The sequence below is a fragment of the Macrobrachium nipponense genome, chromosome 1 (genome assembly GCF_015104395.2).
Source record: "Macrobrachium nipponense isolate FS-2020 chromosome 1, ASM1510439v2, whole genome shotgun sequence".
Classification (NCBI taxonomy): domain Eukaryota; kingdom Metazoa; phylum Arthropoda; class Malacostraca; order Decapoda; family Palaemonidae; genus Macrobrachium; species Macrobrachium nipponense.
In genome coordinates, this window is record NC_087200.1 from 53,287,401 (window position 1) to 53,307,893 (window position 20,493).

The 20,493-nt window shown below is 45.0% G+C and overlaps 1 protein-coding gene across 2 annotated transcripts in view; it reads left to right on the forward strand.

Annotated features, from left to right (window-relative positions):
- The first annotated feature begins 4,998 nt into the window (after positions 1 to 4,998).
- LOC135219304 (uncharacterized) overlaps positions 4,999 to 20,493 on the forward strand; it is a 347,240-nt gene continuing 331,745 nt past the window's right edge. For both annotated transcript variants that reach the window (XM_064255961.1, XM_064255960.1), the window contains exon 1: positions 4,999 to 5,164. The gene's annotated coding sequence lies outside the window, so the exon portion shown is untranslated. The remainder of the gene's footprint in view (positions 5,165 to 20,493) is intronic.

The following is a 20,493-nucleotide window of genomic DNA, read 5'->3' on the forward strand; positions in this document are numbered from 1 at the left end:
AAAGGATAGTCAGGAATCCAAGCGCTTTCGTCTTTACTAAGACATTGTCAAGGAACGAATGAAATACAATTGGAGAGAAAGTTATCAGGTAAACAACAGATAAAAAATACCATATGGTTAATTGTCAAAAGGGCAAACGTTAAAGAGATAATCCAGGATTATCGGATATCACACGGTCACAAACCAAAACATTTTAACCCTAACAGAAACTACAAAGTATCCGTACAGTCCAAAACATGTAAAAACTGAATATATTAATTTTGTTGCTGATATTTATCTACAACTTTTTTCATTATGAATGCATCAAGTTTAAATAAACCAAGACTTAAATTTAGAACATTTCCGTTATTTGACTTGATGAAACAAGATTCAATGATATTCCTTTAAACTGTGTCATTACATGGGATTAAGGCTCTTGCTTGACTCCAGTTAATAGGATGATCTAAATCTCTCATATGTACGAATAATGCGTTCGATATTTGCCCAGTTCTCACAGAATATTGGTGCTGTTTGAGACGTTGTGAAAGAGATTTACCGGTCTGTCTGTAATAGAGTTTATCACACTTTTTGCAAGGAATTTCATATATGCAACATGGAGGATCTTTAGGAGAATTTTTTATTACTTAACTCTTCTTAGGGTTCCTTCTTAGGACCTCAGAACGACTCAAGCCTGGAGGAAGGCTCAGAAGGTGCGTTTTCCTTGAGCTGTCCTTGTGCAAGGGATGGAGCTTTTCCCTTCGGGTAGGACTATCTCCCTTATAACATAGAGGCTGAACTTGTGCTCTGTTGTCAAATTATTCACAAAACATGCACTGCCAGGGGAGGCTTCCTGTCAGCTAGAATGCCAAAGGACTCGGCAGTTGACGACGCCCCACAACAAGTGATCACAAGGATACAGGGTCAACTCCTGCCTCTGAGACGTTTTATTGTATTTTATCATCCAATCATTATTCCGTAATAATGGTCTTGGGGTGAGTATTTATAAGGAAAATGTCCTTCACTATTTTTATTTCACTACAACGACTTGCTAAGTTTCCATTTATATCATTTTATGTAGAATTCTCTGGAATTTTCGCTAATATAATTGTCATGTATGTGCTCAGACTGCGTCTGTAGTTATTTATGCATATAAGTGTTGGTAAAGAAACCCAAATTCTCTATCTGCACGCTCGAATCTCTGTAGACCCAACTCAGGTAGTACTACATATCCATCTGTACCTGTATGTCAACCCCGCTCATCTGCAATAAAGTTTTACGGTCTGCTCTATGAGCAAGAGCCCTTGCTAAATCTAAAACAACAACAACATAATAAAGCAACAGCACCCAGATACCTGCCTCTCTGTCTAGTCCTCACAAAATAATTAACATTCAATATTTAACCAAATATATTAATCGCCTATCATTGAAAGGCAACAACATAATATATATATATATATATATATATATATATATATATATATATATGTGTGTATGTATGTATACATATACATATACATATATATACATATACTCAGGGTCCTTATGGAAGAAATGCGAGATGGAGATAGAGATTTAAATAATAAATATACCAGAGATAACACGAACAAAAAAGTAGCAATATAAAATTTTTTTTATTGAAACGGGTATAATTATATAATCAAATATCACACAAGCCATGAAACTAGGTTTTAGAGTAAAATAAGATATATATATCAGCGTCAATTAAAATAATTCAACACAACGTGAAATCTTGGAAAACAAAGGAATTTGAATTATACAATATATAGAGAGAAGAAGACCCCGACATAATATTAATCAATGAGCATGGTATGAAACAAAATGAAACTATGAAAATGTTTGGATATAATACATACGCAAAACTTTGCTGATGAACCCTTTGCAGGAATAGCAACAGCAATCAAGAATGATATTAGACATAAGATACTAGACGATTACCAGACGTCATTTTAGCAGTCCAAATTCAAACTAACAAAGGACCAATAGTGATCGCTACAGCTTACAAGCCACCAAGAAGACATTATTTCCCGCTACCATATGTAATGAAGTTAATTAATGAACAGGAGGGAACCTACCTATCTCATTGCAGATTTAAATGACAGACACCAACTATTTGGATATACGTAGGTAATCTAATTACACCGGTAAAGAAATTGTCAGATTAATAAATAAAAAGTATATCATACACATAGGACCTGATTTTTTATACTTTCGTAGCAAATAACAGAAAAGGAAAGCCAGATATAATATTAGGAAATAACAAAATTCACCTCAATATTGCCATTACAAGAGGGCCAGCAACCTCCTCCGATCATATACCAATGGTAATTACATTGTCAACAAATCCAATAATGATTCCATCCTTAGAAATACCAAATATAAAAAGAGCAAGCTGGGAAGGCTTCAAAAATGAAATAGAAGGAAAAATTAGTAGACAACCAACAAAAAGTTCAAATGAAATAGAAATAACAAAAGAAATAGTTGACGAATAACTTGAAGAATGGTATAAGAATATAGAGGGAGCTATAAAAAAACATATACCCATAACTAAATTCATAACACTTCCACACCCTATTAGTAGTGATAAGTTAAAATTGAAACAATGGCACTACTACATCCAAAACACAGTACGTACTTATAGCAGGTTGGAACAACACATTAATGAGAACATATGTATCATTACAAGAACAGTTAATACAAGAAAACGCAAGATTATATAATAAAAATTGGGAAGACTTAATAAAAAATACACAAATATAGTAGAATAACCCAAAACATTTCTGGAACTCCGTTGCAAGACTGATGGGAAGCAAAACTAATACATCGCCATACATAAAGCATAGGAATGAAAAAATATATGATGACCAAGAGAAAAAAGTACTGCAAAAGGCATACTGGCAGGAAATAATCCAGATAACGCAAGAGGATAACCAAAATTTCGACAACCAACATGAGATAGTAGTCGATGAATTCATTGAACAACATAGACAGAACGAATCCGCATCATGCAGTTGACATTAACAAACTCAATGAAGACTGCCCTCTCACAAGGAAAATAGAATTATGGTAAATCAAAATAATAATAAAAAAAATCTTAAACGCAAGGCACCAGGAAGAAGTGGAATTACCAAGGTCATAATTCAAAATATACCAGATATTGCGCTTGAAAAATTAAGAGAAATATCAATTGGGCTCTCTCAATGGGATATTTTCCCATTATATTCAAGAGTGCAATAATGATTTTGATACCCAAACCAGGAAAAGATACGTTCCAGGTAGAGAATTTTTGACCAATATCATTACCAGAAATACCTGGCAAAATATTTGAAAAATAATTAACAACAGACTAGTGTTGTTCCTAGAAGGTAATCAGCTACACAATAAAAATCAATATGGATTTAGAAAAGGGAGAGGAACCCAGATTGCAATAGCAACAATATATGAGAGCATTGCACTGTCACAAAGAAGAAGATATATACCTATGCAACCTAGTATGTATAGAGATATAAGCAAGGCATTTGACAAACTATGGATACAAGGTCTTCACAAAATATTACATCTCAACCTTCCAGGCCTTTTTGAGAAAATGCTATGCAACTTCATCAAAGATCTAACAGCAAGAATCAAGTCACAAAATTACATAGGGAATCCATTCCCGTTACTAAGTGGAGTCCCACAAGGATCTGAGGCTACTCAGTCCAACATTATTCATATTATATACATCAGATGTGACTCCACCACCAGAGTACTGTACTGATGTCTGCTTTGCAGATGATATAACTTATACACCCAGAAAAACGTACAAGGAGAAGGGACCCAAATTTGAAAAGACAAGTAGCACAAAAAACAATTAACCAAATCGAAGGAATAAATCAATTTGAAAAGAAGTGGAAGATAAAGACAAATAAATCCAAATTCCAACTAGTATCGGTATCTGCATACAAACCTGCACAAATAGCGTTAGACCAACAACCAATGAATTTTACTAAAAGTACAAGAATACTAGGAATGCAATTCGGACAAAGAGGAATATCAAGACATGTGAGAGAATACCCACGTGCTTAGCATCGACTTCCAATGTAAGTGCATTACAAAAATTCCAAAATAAGATACTAAGGTCTGCAGTGAGAAACAGTCAAGAAGATGACGATCTGAATATTGAACAAATACATAAAAAATACAAAGTAGAACCAATTAGTCAGAGATTATACAGACTGGCAACCAATATATGGAGGAAACTAGTTCAATACAATAGTGAATTAGCAGAAGAATCAGAAGCAGAAGAGAGAAACCTTGACCCAAACAACACAGACCACAGATGGTGGAGAAGAGTATCTTCTTATATTCATCGTGATGAACCTCGACCATTATAAATTACTATTAAGAAATGTCTTGTGAAAAAGTAATGATATGTAGAATTTACTATGTAGATATAATGCAAAATAATTATGATAATTAAAATTAAGTTTAGAGATAGAAAGTTGAAACTTTATTAAATATGATTATATTATGTAATAAAATTCAAAATATGTAATCTGTACAATTCACCATGTCAATATAATGTATAATCATTAATGTATTATGTTAAGATTAGTTAGAAAATTGTACCCTTACCCAAATAAAATTGCGGATAAACCAGAATTTACATTACTCTTACTAATACTTAACTTTCCAAACTATTCCCTACCACGGTTAGCTAGCTAACTGCCCTCACTCTTCTTTCACCCATCTTACCTATTAGCTAAAAAGAAAAAAAAAATTAGTGTCAAAAGAAAACTATATTACCGGGGAAAAGAAATATGGAGATGGAAAATCATAACGCCACACAAAGCAAACTTACAACGTCTTAGTAGAGAAAATCTCGATGTATGGACAAGGTTTTAAAATCTCAATTGAAATAGGAGAGAATCTTAGTATTTATACCATACCAATTGAAAAGATTTATCCCAAAACAAGCACAACCAATACATGAAAAAGGGAGCCGTTAGAAGGACTACTTCATCCCACTAATACTACTACGACACGTCTGTCACGAAGCTTGATATGATGATGATGATGAGTTTTGAACTTTTGGGACCTTTCGAATATTAGATTAACGACATTCATTGTTTATATCAACGTGGAGATGTTAAGGACGGTAACATAAAACTGTGCGGAAACACGAAGAGTAAGTTGTATTTTAAATTGATTCTTGCTAGTTGTTGAAATGCTGACTAAACTTCTTGGTCGGGAGTCATTTACAGGCCGTAGTCGGTAGTATAGCTAGTACTACCTTGCTACTAGGCTACTACTAGGTATAGGCTACCTAACCTAGGTATCAAGTAGTAAGTTCGATAGATGTAGTGTACTATTCCGCGGCGGCCTAGACTATGACAGTTGCGGTTTTTCTATGCAGTTTTAGGTACCTCCTGAACAAGAATTGTAAGTAGGTAGGTAGCCTAGTAATATTTATTCGGACGACTAGGGTAAAACACCGCATGGCCTGGATCAACTCAACGACGATCATAACATGCCACCCTCCGAATAAGTACTTAGCTATAGGGTAAAACACTGCATGGCCTGCAGCAGGCCAACGACGATCAATGCATGCCACCCTCCGAAAAAGTAGATTATAACGCGTCCTGACACTGGAGATGGGCATCAGTCGCGACTTGTTGATGAGAAACGGAGCGAAAGACCTCTACTCGTTGAAGTAAGTATTTTCTCCAAAGTTAGAAATTAAGGCCAAATTTTAAGATTTAAACAGAGGGTAGTGAAAAGGGTGGCTACGGCAGTGAAAATCTCACCAAAACGCTTTCGAAATTTTTACTTACGATTAGGTAGCTTAGAAGATTGGCGCCATCTCGATGTTTACGGAGTCGCTTGTGTCAGCAAACTTCCCATTTCCTGTGATAAATCCACACACCACTTGTACCCACAGACGCTGGGGCACTTTCATCATAACAATCGGAACACGGTCCCTTACCAGGAAGTTTTTAAGTAAACAACTGTTTTGGTAGAAGAAGACGACGAAGCGTGCACTTAGATAATTTTTAAAATAAACAGTAAAACATCAATATTTTACATATTTATGATGATTAATTTGAAAATATTTGTTATTGAAAAGGTAACTCGGTTCTGACTCAATTTAAGTAATTATTTTTCGGAATTAGAACGTTCTTTTAAGTCCTGTATTATGACGTCACGACATCTTGACTTTCGTACCTATTGTAAATAATTGCTATACTCTACTTTCTTGCAGAACAGTTTACCAGTTATTCATGCAGATAGTTATCAGCTATTTATGAAATTGTTATAATCGTAATGCGCATAGCCTATATATCTTTATTATTTACTTTTTGGATATATGAAGATGTTTTACTGTTGGATTACCGCCGTAGTGTGACGCAATCGTTTGCGGTCCCTGGGCCTCTGTCTGTTTTCGCACCATAAGAAATTATGGGGCCGAATTTGCAATGACCAGAAAGTCGTTAAAAGAGGAAAGTTAGCATTGAGGGGCATATGTTTTGATTGAGATAAATACAAATTTATTCAATAGCTAGCTTGTAAAATATACTTTATTACAAAAAACTTGATTGACAACTAAGCAGCATACCTACTATGGGTTTCAGCGACAGTACAAGCACGTTTTTGGGCAATACTATTTCTGTAACGAACACTCGTATCAGAACGAGATTTTGCTATAGTGCATTACACCCAGTGCCGTAATTTATAAGGGTATCGTGAATCACTAATCGTAAAGAATAACGACACTTGTCCATGTACTAAGAGACAAAAACTCCATTATGCAGAAATGGATACGAACACACGTAAAAAGCTCCACCTACCCTCTCCCCCCACCTCCACCGCCACCCCTGTCCTTCTTCCTTCCTTCACCTTCCTTTCTCTCTCTCTCTCTCTCTCTCTCTCTCTCTCTCTCTCTCTCTCTCTCTCTCTCGCCAATTGGTGTGTTCACCCTCCAAACTGGGTATAAGACTTACACAAAAAGTGGAAATTGGTGAAATTAGGCTATGTATTGGAAGTATATACGTATACATAAATATTAAAGCAATTTTATCATTATTGCATTACTATGACAACTAGAATTCATGGAAACAGTTTATAATAATGCATCGGAGTATGTGTGAAGCTCCACTAATGTGGCAACGATGATTTTGCCATTCTTAGCATGCAAACATCAAAGGTTACATTTATTTCTGGCATACAGTTATTAAAAAAATCAAAATACTAATACAGACTTAAATCAATGAAAAGTGCTAGCAAAAAAGTTCCTCTATGGTTTTCGGCAGCTAGATGTACGACAAGGTTAGAAACATTGGATTGTATCTACTTTAGAAATATCTGTAATTTTTTGGGGTAATTTGGTTGCAAAAAATAGATAATAGACATGAATTAAATTAACATTTGTTCCGATACGTAATACAAACCATCGGTCCTTTTACAATTGGAAGGTAACTAGCGGCAGCTGGAGCGGTCGTAAGCTTCGAACAAGGGAGTTCGGTAGTTAACTGCTTGTCCGACAGTGCGTGCGCAGCGTGACTGGGAGGTGAAGAACCACTTTTGCTTTCGGCCGTGTGTTTTGTGAATATTCTTCAACTTGGTTTGTCAGTGTTTGAAAGTGAAAATTGTAAGTACGAATACGTACTGTCTTTTTCATTTTTTTCATTACATTGATTATGGATCAACGATCAATGGAGCTATCCCCGCGCCCCCCCATCAACCGTAGAGTGTGCCCTGGGGTGGAGGGCCGCAAGTGTGGGGTTTTCCGCTCCTTTCCAGAGATTGATCCACATGCCCTTTGTGCTCGGTGCAGAGGGCGAGAATGCTCTCGGGCCGAGCTGTGCAATGTATGTATGTATTGGTCGGAGGTGCAGTGGGTGCTGTACGAGGGTAGGAAGTAGCGCAGACCTGCCAAGCAGTCATCGGAAAGCTCTCCAGCGACTCCTTTGGTTACTGACACTTCGTCTTCTTTCCTGCCCCCGGCTCAGCTCCCGCGTATGGCACCTTCCCCTTCGGGGGGTGGGAGTAGTTTCGAGGTCCTTCTCTTCACCCGATCCGTCGAGCGTAGAGGAGGGCGATTGTTACCCCAACGTTCAATTGTATTTGGGGTCATCCGTTTGCTCGGGGTGGGGCTCGCCCCCCCCGCGAGGGGGAACCCCTCCTAATCATCCGACTGTTGCTTCCTCAGGTGCTTCTGCTGCGGGGGACGACCTTGGCCAGGTGTGGGTGTCGCTGGGACTTCAGGGCACGCCGAGTGTCCAGGGGCTGCTCCAGCATCTGGCGGGGGCTGTGCCGGTCACCCATGGAGCGGTGACCACCACTACCACCACGATCTTGACTCCAGGGTACGCCACCCCTCCTCACCTGGTTTACACCCCTCACGTGATGTCTGTGACACCTACGGCCGCCGTGCAGGGCCCGATCACAGCCGTACCGAGGAGGGGCGTGCTTCCACCTCCTGGGTTCGTCGTGCTGCCCGCCCCGGACTTCCGATGCCCGAAGAGCTCGCCCTTGGACCTGCCGCCGGTACCCAGGATGTTGCTGGCTGCTGCCCCGTCTCCTGGAGTACCGGCCCTGCCTGCCATACCTGCTGTTCCCGCACCTGCCGACGTCATTCCAACCCATGTTGTTGCTGCCCCAGACGCTGGTCCTTCTGGACAGGTGCAGCTGGTCCCTGTTGCTTCGGCAACAGCAGCCCCAGCTCCATCCTGGATGGAGGACTTGACGTCTGTCCTGAGGGAGCTGACGAAGAAGAAGAAGAGGAAGGTGTCGTCGTCGTATTCTTCGTCGCCTGCCACCGCCTCTCCCCCCTCGACTTCCAAGGCTTCCAAGCTGAGGAAGAAGAAGGCTGCCTCCTCCCCCCCTAAGAAGGCTCCTTCGGGAACTTCTAAGGGCCCGTCCCACTCTGGTGGGATGGGGGGTCCTTCCGCTGGTCCTTCTACTCCTTCGGGAGCAGGGCCCGTCTCTCCTTCCGCAAGGAAGAAGAAGACGGGCTAACACCGGTACTTCCTCACCTGGTGCTAGGGGCCTGCCGTTACACCAGGTTCCGGCTCGGCCTCTCGTTCACGAGAGGTACCAAGTGTACGGTTGCCCAGGGGCAGCCGTGCAGCCAAGGCCCAGACACCCGAGTTCGCTCGGCACCAGGACCAAGGCACAAAGCAGAAGGCTGGCAAGAGCCGCTCAGGTGACTCTTGCCAGGCCAGCAGCTGCTCTCGCAGCGACCAGCCGGTTACCAGGGTTGACGTAACGGTCCCAGACCGGCCACGGGCTGAGGCTGGGAAGAGGTCCCCTCGATCGCAGGAACCAGCTTCGGCTGGTCCCAGCGGTTTGACGTACTGTAGAACACGCATCGGTCCCACCGCGACGGTGGTCTCTGCAGGTCCCCTGACCGCCGCTCCCACCGGGACTGGACGGATAGGGGGACCATCAGCAGCTCCTCTGACGCACGGTACCGAGGCTGCTGTTCTCGGTCCAGCCGCTCGCCCCAGGGGAGCGGTGCGACCAGGCCTGCAGCTTGATCGCCACCGCTGGTTGGCAATCGCCTGCAGCCCCCCAAGCACACCGGCTCTGCCGGTGAGCGAGGAGGGAGCGTCAGGTCTGCCTCTCCTGTACCTTCAACTTCCTCGGGTTACGCCAGGAAGGGCGAGGCTACAAGGAGCGATCGTGAGGGGTGCGCCCCTCACGATCCCACCACGACGCTCTACGTGCCAGGCACGGTCTTAGGATCAACCAGGTCGTACTAGCAAGTGGTAGGAGGAGACCGAGAGGGTCTGTCGCTGTTCCTCCTGAAGGAGGAGGGTCTCGGGAGTCGTTCTTGTTGGAGGGGCTTGACGGTCCTACTCCTCAAGATGCAGTCACTCCCGAGATCCAGAGGAACTTTGCAGAGGTCATTGCGCTGATTCATCAGCACAACAACCTCGGGGAAGGATTGCTTCCACCTTCTGAGCCCACGTCCCGACTCAAGTCGTTCTGGGGTCCCAAAAAGGAACCCAGACCGACAGTGGGTCTGCCGTGGTCGCAGCTGGCCGACTCAGTGCTAGACCAGGTGGACTTGCTTGTCTCCGGACAGGAGGGTTCGCTCAGGTCTGGCAGGTCGTCCAAGCTACTTCCTCCTCCTCTACTGCGACAGAGAAGGTTCTACGTGCCATCAGAGGATCCGATGCCGCCCAAACAGGTTAACCCGGAGCTAGCCAGGCTAACTCCGGGAGTGTCTCTGTAGCAGCTCCTGTCGGAGAATCTTTGGTTCTCGCAGCAGGAGGCACTAGCCCTGCGGCTTTCCAGGCAGTCTCCTGGCTGGACCTGTGGTCCCTCTCAGTGTCCAAGGTCGCAGCCACCTCCGGGAATATTACTCCTGAAGGGGACTCAGCTTTCAGGAGACTTTGCCAGTCTGGAGGTAGGGCCATTTCCTACCTCGCCCACCAGATGGCAAACCTGTGGGCCAACCTGGTACTGAGGCGTAGGGACGCAGTCCTTACCCGAGTGTCCAGGTCGGCTGGGCATGAGGTGGCATTGGGACTACGAAACGGACCTGTACGGAGTTCCTCCTCTCTCTTCCCTGGAGACGGTGGACGCTGCGGTGGAGACGTCACACTGCACTGATGACAGTGATCGTCTGGTACACCAGGCGTTTCGAAGGCTTCTGGGCAGCCTCGATCAACTGTGGCCAAGCCTAAGAATTTGGCTAGCGCTTCCTCGGCTGCTAAGACATTTGCCTCGTCTAAGCCCCGAGGAAAGACTCTGCCTTCGACTTCTGCCAGGGGAGATCGCCATCAGCCCCCCTCCCAGCACTAGGAAAAGTGATTGCTTGGCGATCGTTCGATACTCGTAAGTGCTGGATGTAAACAGAAGTTTGGAAGCTTTTTTTTTTGTTTGTTTACTATAGTTAATGGTTACTTAACCCTCTTACGCCGAAGCCCTAAAAATCAAAACCTCTCCTGTATGCCGGCGCCGGTTTTGGAGTGAGCGCGGAAGCGGAAAAAATAATTTGTTCATGAAACTTACCTGTCAGATATATATATAGCTGTATTTTTCCGAATCCGACAGAAATTTAAACACTTACGACACACGCAGTGGGAGTCAGGTGGTTAGTACCCATTCCCGCCGCTGGAGGCGGGTATCAGGAATCATTCCCCCCCATTTTCTATTCATAATTTTTCTGTCGCCGGTGCTGAAAACACCTGTTTTTCAGTACCTCCGTCTTTTAGGATTTTGGAAACTTCATTGCCCGCTAAGTATCCTAATTGTCTTTTTGATTATTTACTTGGATTTGTGGCTAGGCATACGCTATCTTAAATTGATTTGAATTTGATTCATTTTTGCATAAAATATCTGAATCTAGTTAGGCTAGTTTCAGAGGGTGTTGTCTGCAAAGATAGGGTGTGGCTACCGAAAGCTTCGGTAGATTCGCAATTGGTATGTACGAGGGTATGGGTCTTGCTTCTTTGTTGAGATTTGTCATGTAAGGAGTGTGAGACTTTGTCTATTCCGTAAGGAAGACGTATGATTCGTATGTACGCAATTAATCAGTAAACATGTCTAATTCCGTAAGGAAGACGTATTGCTTCGTAATGTACGCAATTTAATCAGTTAACAAAAGTTCTGGTAGTGTAAGCCTGCTAACCTTCCCGTAGTTACTTTATTTTGCATAACCCTGTAGTATGGCCTACGGGCTATGTATAAGTCTACGAGAGATGCTCGCTCTCCCTTCCATTCTTGCTGTGAAGTGCTACTTCTGTAATTGTTACTCCTAACCCTGCAGTGTTGCCTTCGGGCCCTAAGCAGTGTCTGTAGAGAATTGCCCTTTCTCTGATACTCCTTCGATTCGTAACTTAGAATCGAAAGTGCTTGCTTTAGAGAGTAAAAGTGAAGTGCAGAATGCAGTGATACCCCTTGTGTAGTGGAGGGTGCGTCAGATCAGCCTCGTTTCGCCTCTAGGCCGGGACCTCTGCTTGACTCCCAGAACCAAGGAGAGAGCATGTCGAAAGCCGAAGGAGGGTTACGAGGAACCCCCACCGATCTGGCGTGCCTTCGGCAGTTTCATGATGAAAATCCCCAGACTGCCAAAGTGCTTATAGTGCGCGTGCACGAATCCTGAAGGATTGCTTCTCGTCCTCCGAAGCGTCCTCACCCATGCAGGGGTTGGAGCTTTCGGAAGGACTCGACGCCCATCTTAAATAGAAGCTTATAGAAGAGGACGCTTCACGTCCTCTCTCTCTCTCTCGTTATGCGTTTTCAGTGAGAAGTAAGAAGGCAAACGTCGCCTGAACTCGTGTCCGTCTTTCCACCGAGAAATACGTAAAAGAAGTCATAGTAGCAGTAAGCTTTTGAGAGCGGACGCAAAGGGACGCTCGGATGGACTCCAGGCGTCGCGCGGGTGCCAGCCAAGTGCGCGCCAGTGGACGCCACGTACGTGCGCGCCAGTGGACGCCAGTGCGCGCCAGTGGACGCCGAGCGCGCTCCAGTGGACGCCGAGCGCGTCCAGTGGAAGACGAGCGTGCACCAGCGCACGCCAGGTGTGTCGCCTGGCTGAACGTTTCTGTTGAAACTCTTCAAGCTCTTGTTCAGATATGGGCCTAAAGAATGTTTTCATACAATCAACTTACCTGTCAGATCATATACATAGCTAAGACTCAGTCGTCCTCGACAGAAATTCAAATTTTCTTTCGCGCCACTCGCTACAGGTAGGTCAGGTGATCTACCGTTCTGGCCCTGGGCCGGGTGGCAGGACTAGGAACCATTCCCGTTTTCTACTCATATATTTTTCTGTCGCCGGTGGTATCAACATCGTTGCTGCCTCCTCTTGATCTGGAATTCGCTTTTCTAAGCAATGATCATCTTTTTGTGGACTTTTGGTGACGTACCTGGATCGTTGTTTTGGCATTCGCTACTGTGGACTGGATTTGGAACTTGCCTTTGGAATTTTTCTTCAGAATGTCTGATTCAAGTGTTTGTGTGAGAATGTGTGGGTGAATGTAGGCTGCAAGGTGAGGATACCGAAAGCTTCGGTTGATCCTCACACTGTATGTCGCAAATGTAGGGGTTTTGATCGTTCTATTTCTAACACCTGTCATGAGTGTGAAAGGTTGAATGTTGAGGAATGGAAGACTCTAACTTCTTACTTGAAGAAGTTAGAAAGGGATAGAGTCAGAAGGGCTGCATCTAAGATGGCGGGTAGTTGTACAAGGCCTATTGAGCCTTTGGATAATTCTAATCTCTTCCTTAATTATGATTCTGTATCAGGACCCTCACTAGCCGTACATTCAGATTCAGCTTCGGAAATTGCTGAAACTGAAGGCTACGCTTCACGGATGAAATCCGAAATGGCTGCCATAAAAGGTAAGGTAGGATGAGTGACTTTAGTGAAGTGAGTGTCCCCAGTGTTGTGGAGGGGGCGTCTAGACGCTCTGCTGGACGCTCCCAGGCCTAGACCTCTTCCAAGCTCCCAAGCCCAGAGGAGAAGGAAAGTCGAAAGCCGTACGGAGGTTGTGGAGAAGTTCCCCACGGTCAGGCGTCCCTTCAGCAGGTGCTGTGTATAGACAGCCTGCTCAGGACCGCTATCGAAAAAAGCGTCCTCAGAGAGTGCTTCTCTTCGTCCGCTTCTCCCTCTCCTAAACGAGGGTGGAAGGATTCAGACTTGTCCAGGCCCCTGAAAAGGCACTGGAGAGATCCTGGTTTGGATTCAGCCCATGAACGCTTTTCGGAAGAAGAACCTCCTTCTATCAGAAGGCGAAGAGGGTTTCGCCGTCCCATTTGATAGGGCCAACACTCCTTCGAGGTCTTCCTCTCCCGTTCAAGAAGACGCAGGAGAAGCGTCCAAAAGGATCATTTTGGCGGTACAGGAAACAGCTTTCCGCCCTAGTAGGAGTCCACTTTCGAAGGATCCTCCTCGTAAGAAAGACGTCAGACTGCCGGTCAAGAAGACTCGTCTTCCTTCTCCCACCAGGAGTGAGGCTCCTGTGAGACATGAGTCTTTTGAGGTCTCAGATAGAGACTCGTGGGAAGATCTGGATCCGCCAGACAAGCGCGTAGCAACAGCCAAGCGCGAGGCGTCCTACAGACGAGAAGCGTCCTCTAAGAGAGAGTCAGACAAGCGAGAAACGCTTTACAGACGAGAGGATTCTCCCAGATGGGATCGTCTGCCAGATCAGTAGCTTCAGCCACTGAGCGCGGAGTAACAAACAGGCGGGGAGCATGCACTCCAAGCGTGGAGGCTCAAGAAGAACATCGGTCACGCAAGGAGGGGACTTCAGGAAGACGCGAGTCTTCAACAAGGCACGAGGTGTAGTCAGTAGCGCGAGACTTTTCAGAGGCGCGAGGCACCAGTCAGGCGCGAGGCGCCAGCCAAGCGCGAAGAGTCAGTCGGGCGCTGAGACGCCAGCCAAGCGCGAGGATCTTGCCAGGCGCGAGGCGCCCAGCCAAGCGCGAGGATTCAGCCAGGCGCAGACGCCAGCCAAGCGCGAGGCGCCAGCCAGGCGCGAGGCGCCAGCCAGGCGCGAGGCGCCAGCAAGTACGAAGAGCCAGACAAGCATAGGAGCTCTTTACACTCTCTTAGCCCCTCTCCTATTAGGAGTTTGTCCCCAGTAGAGAGAATTGTTGGACAAGAAGACCCGGAACGAGAAAGGGGTCTCTCCTTCTGATCCGATTTTGGAAGAGGAATCAGAAGACGAGTCTCACAGTAAGAAGACTGTAGAACTACAAAGTCTTGACAGCTCTCCTTCTCCAGGAATACGGGAGACGCATTGATACCTGCCGCTCCTCCTTCGCCTCGTTCTCTGTTTTTTCATGCTCGAAGACTCCGAAATCGTCGGCTTTCGTGAAGATGAGACCGACGATTTCTATGAAGAGAGCGCTTCAATCGCTGGATAACTGGATGCTTACTAAGAAGGAGCTAGTAAGGACAGTTTTTTGCATGCCTCCCCCTAGACTGACCGGCAAGAGAGGGATTTGGTACCAGACTGGGGAGAATATGGGTCTCACTCTCCCTGCTTCAGCTGAAGCTGATTTTCCAGTCTGGTAGACGCATCCGGAGGACATAGCCTGCACACAGCTAAGAGTTTACTTGGGGCCTTTCTGAGTTGGATCATCTCCTCAAGGGACTTTTTCACATTCTAGAAGTCTTTAACTTCCTAGATTGGTCCTTGGGGTGATGTCCAAGAAGGCTCATGCCCTGAAGGGCTGGAAACCGGAGATACTCTAGCAATTCTGTCATGTATTGGACAAGGCGGTGCAAGACGGCTCAGGGGAAGTTTCTTCCTTGTTTGGAGCATGGTCTCTTGAAGAAGAGATCTGTGTTTAGCGCTTTCTTGACGAAAGCAGTATCTCACTCACAAAGAGCAGCTTGTTATTCGCTCCTAGGTCTGATTTTCTGTTCCCGTCACAGTTGGTGAAGGATAGTTTCACGATCGCTGACGGAAAAGCGACTCAAGATCTTCTCCTGCAATCGTCCAGGAAGAAGAGACCAGTAATGATGGGAGAAAAGAAAGGGACGTCTACTCCTGTTCGGCCCTTTCGAGGCGGCCCTCCAACTAGAGTTACCGCTAAAAGGAAAACGACCGAGAAGAGAGGTCGAGCCCTCGTTCCGCCCCTTTAAAAGGGGAAAGTGAAGTGGCGCTCCTCCAAACACCAGTAGGTGCAGGCTCCGGGGGGGGGATTTGCGGAAGCCTGGACTCGCATCGACGCAGATCCTTGGTCGTGTCGGTTCTCAGAAGGGATATCTCATTCTTTTCCTGGACAATCCTCCCCTGACGTCAACTCCAAGGGAATTGTCCGCCAATTACAAGGACCCTGTGTTGAAAGATACTCTTCAACAAATGGTGGATCAGATGTGGGACAAGAGAGCTATAGAACTTGTGCTGGATCAAAGCTCCCCGGGGTTTTACAATCGTCTTTTTTTCTTGGTTGCGAAAGCCTCGGGGGGATGGAGACCAGTTCTGGACGTCAGCGCTCTGAACAAGTTTGTTCAAAAACAGAAGTTCTCCATGGAAACCTCTGCTTCAGTCCTGGCGGCTCTTCGCCAAGGGGATTGGATGGTTGTCTCTGGATCTCCAGGACGCATATTTTCACGTCCCGATCCATCCTTCGTCGAAGAAGTACCTCCGTTTCATGACGGGGGGAAGGATCTTCCAATTCAGAGCCTTGTGCTTCGGCCTGTCGACGGCGCCTCAGGTTTTCACGAACCTTTTGAAAAAATGTGGCGAGATGGCTTCATCTGAAAGGAATCAGTATATTCTTTATCTAGACGACTGGCTTATCAGAGCAAAGTCAGAGGAACAGTGTTTGGAGGACCTGAATGTGACACTAAACCTGATAAAGACTTTAGGATTACTCGTGAACCTCGAGAAGTCCCAACTGATCCCAGCCAGAACTTGGTCTATCTGGGGATTCGGATGGATTCTCGGGGTTTTCGAGTATTTCCTTCTCAAGAGAGACTAGCGAGAGGCTTAGAAAAGTCTCTCTCCTAAGGAAGGGAACGGGACTTCGGCGAGGGAATGGTTGAGCCTGTTAGGGACCCACCCTTCCTCGCTCGAACAGTTCTTTCACCTAGGAAGACTTCATCTCCGTCCTCTTCAGTTCTTCCTCAGAAGTTCGTTGGAACATGAAGACAGGACTACTCTCGGACTTTTTTCCCATCCCAGATCTGATAAAACGTCATCTAGAATGGTGGTTACTCCCACTGAGGGAAAACAAAGTACTTCCCTGGAAATACAGAGCCCAAACCTTGTATTGTTTTCCGACGCGTCGGAAAAAAAGGAAAAAGGTTGGGGAGCAACGTTGGGAAAGAGAGAAGGTGGTCAGGCACTTGGAATGCTCTTCAAGTGTCCTGGCACATAAACTGCAAAGAACTGCTAGCTGTACACCTAGCTCTAAAGAGCTTCGAACCGTTAGTTTGCAACAAAATAGTTCAAGTAAATGCGGACAATACAACCGCTCTGGGCATACATTCGGAAGCAAGGAGGTACTCACTCGTATGCCCTTTACGAACTCACGAGAGAACTTCTGTTGTGGACATCCCAGAGGAACATCTCTCTCTTGACGAGGTTCGTTCAGGGAGTAAAGAAAGTACGAGCGGACAGGCTGAGCAGGAGGAAAACCAGGTCCTTCATACCGAGTGGACCCTCCACTCAGAAGTTTGCCTCAAGCTCTGGTCCCTTGGGGAAACTCCTCATGTCGACCTCTTTGCCACGTTCCTCTCGAGGAGACTGGAAGTCTTTCTGTTCAGTAGTAGAAGATCCCAGCTCCTAGCAGTAGACGCCCCTTCCTACTAGATTGGTCTCAGGTAGAGTTTACGCATTTCCCCATTCAAGATTCTGGGGCAAGTACTCAGGAAGTTTGTGGACTCAAAGGGGACAAGAATGACCCTGATAGCCCCATTTTGGCCAGCTCAAGAATGGTTTCCAGAGGTACTGGAGTGGATAGTAGACTTCCCCAGATCCCTTCCACAAAGGAGGGATCTTCTCAGACAACCACACTTCGAGAGGTTTCATCAAAAACCTCCCCGCTCTCGCTATGACTGCCTTTCGACTATCGAAAGACTTGTCAGAGCGAGAGGCTTTTCTAGTAAAGCAGCAAGCTCGATCGCTAGAGCCCGGAGAACTTCCACTATCCGGGTTTATCAATCCAAGTGGGAAGTTTTTAGAAGGTGGTGTAAGTCAAAGAAGTTGTCCTCCTCCAGTACCTCTGTAGCAGAAATAGCTGACTTTCTGTTATTTCTGAGGGAAGAGTCGCACCTCTCCGTAGCCACGATAAAGGGCTATAGGAGTATGCTATCGGCCGTCTTTAGGAAATAGAGGCCTAGATTTGGGAAACAATAAGGATCTGCATGATCTGATTAGGTCATTTGAGACCAGAAGTCTAGAATGACTTCTCCCCCTAACTGGAATCTAGACGTAGTACTGAAGTTCTTGACTTCAGAGAGATTTGAACCTCTACATGTGGCCTCGTTTCGTGATATAACAAGAAAATGTTTATTCTTTTGTCAACTGGCGGACGGGCAAAAAAGGTTTGTAGCGAACTGCACGCCCTTAGTGACAAAGTCGGGGGGTTCAAGGTAGATTCAGCCATCTGTTCCTTCAAGGAATTATTCTTAGCGAAGAATGAAAATCCTTCGAACCCCTGGCCGAGAAACTTCGAAGTAAAAGGATTATCGGGTCTCGTCGGCAGGGAACCGGAGAGGTCTCTTTGCCAGTAAGGGCTTTAAAGTTTTACTAAAGAGAAGGAACGTTGGGGGAGGTTCTAGACAAGGCCTGTGGTGCTCAGTGAAGGATCCATCAAGACCTATGTCTAAGAATGCATTAGCCTTTTTTTTTGTCAGGAACGTAATTATGGACGCTCATAAGGCTTGCATGGACGATTCTTTAAAAACTTCTGAGAGTAAGAGCTCATGAAGTGAGAGCAGTGGCTACGTCTCTCTCTTTTCAGAGAAATATGTCGCTGAGAATATCTTGGAAGCGACATATTGGAGATGTAATTCTGTGTTTGCGGCTCACTATTTGAAGGACGTGCGTGTGACCTATGAAAAATGTTTTTCATTAGGTCCTTTTGTGTCTGCGGGCACAATCCTGGGTACAGGAGCTTACAACAATCCTTAAGTTTTTTTTTTACTACTTAGTCTAATAGATATGTTCTAGACTTTCTGCTGAAACAAGTGCAGTTACCGCACAAAGCGGCCAGTCACTTCAGTTTTAGTAAGGAAAACCTTCTTGTGATATCTGATATTAGATAAAATTTTTTTTTGTGAAAATTATTGTGTGCTTGTGCATGTGGTTGAGTTACGGTTGTTGCGAAGAGTTGGGGATAACTCTGAGCAATTTTTATACTAACATGGTGGTTAGGATCAGGTGGTCGGGATTGGTTGTATGCTCCTTAATAAGGTGTGTTGTCATGTAAGCGGATCAGCACCCATTGACAAAGTCCTTTCAGGCTCTGCCGAGTAAGTGGATAAGACCCCTTCGGCAGACCCACAAGAATTCTTGCCATAGATCACATATCTCGCTAAAGTTTCTTGAGGTGATGCAGACTACGGGGAAAACACCCACGAAGTCTCCCACCTATCAGGTAGGAAACCAAGGGGGTTTTCTTTTTGGTTTTTTTTTTAATTTATACCTACAACAGATGTTGTTTACCTGTCTATTCTAGTAGTACCTGTCTCTTACCCTCCACCGAAGGGTGCCAATCAGCTATGTATATATCTGACAGGTAAGTTGATTGTATGAAAATGATATTGTTATAATACAATAAAGTTTCATACATACTTACCTGGCAGATATATACGATTAGGGCCCACCCAGCCTCCCCGCAAGGAGACAGGTGGAAGAGAAAATATATGAGTAGAAAACGGGAATGGTTCCTAGTCCTGCCACCCAGGGCAGGCCGGTAGATCACCTGACCTACCTGTAGCGAGTGGCGCGAAATTTGAATTTCTGTCGAGGACGACGGAGTCTTAGCTATGTATATATCTGCCAGGTAAGTATGTATGAAACTTTATTGTATTATAACAATATCATTTATCTCTACCTCCGGTGATACCTTCTACCTCACCTGCAAAGAATGTGAAGTAGGCAGTGCTTCGGAGGAAGTTTAAAGTGAACAGACAACTTCTTCTTCGAAACCCAGCAAGACATCGGGTTTCGTGAATTCAAGAGGTCTGTCAATTAATATTGCTTTTCGCATAGGTGGATGGAGTTAAGGAAAGCTCAAGGGAAGATCTCGTTTGCTCTACCGCAACCTTTGCCATTCTGCCAATAAATTTAAGTTGCCACTACCGCAGTCAAGACTTTGCGATAAGGCAGTTACGGGTTATGTAAGGCTCGATGTCCTGCACGCAGGACTCTCGGCAACGTTCAGTGGGATTCTTGCAAAGGCACTCATCAAAGGACGCTCTTCAGGAAGCGCAAGACAGGACTTCCTTTGCCATACTGCCAATCAAATTTAAGCTTTAGCAGGCATTAGTTGTGATACGGGAGAGGGAAGCGGGGTGGAGAGTTTCTTCATCTTCCCAGGATAATTTTGCAAGCTTTTTAGCCCATCTGAAAGGGTTTTTCAGATGATAGATTTTGTTAGTTTCTAGTCGGGACTACGCTGCCGAATTGAACATCGTCGTTCTACCTGCCGTAAGCCCAGTTCCTCTTAACAGGATTCTTGCCCTTCCTCGTTTGAGACGGGAAATCCGAAAAAAAAAAAAAGTTAAATGCTTGACTCCCGGGATTACGTTTTTGTCAATTCAGTGACTTTCCCCCATTGACAAATTATTACTTTCGTTTTCGTCAAGTAAGTGGGATATCCCCTCATTGACAAAACATATCTCTTTGTCCCGTAAATGGGTTAGTTCTCATTGACAAACATCTCATTAACTTGATATTGCGTAAGCGAATAAGCTCTTATTGACAAGATTCGGAAGAGCTCTCATTCGTCATTCGCAGACTCGTACAAGAAATAAGACTTGTAGACTACGTCAATGAACGCTTATGTCCAGTAACATAAGAAGCTTGAGCTGACTGC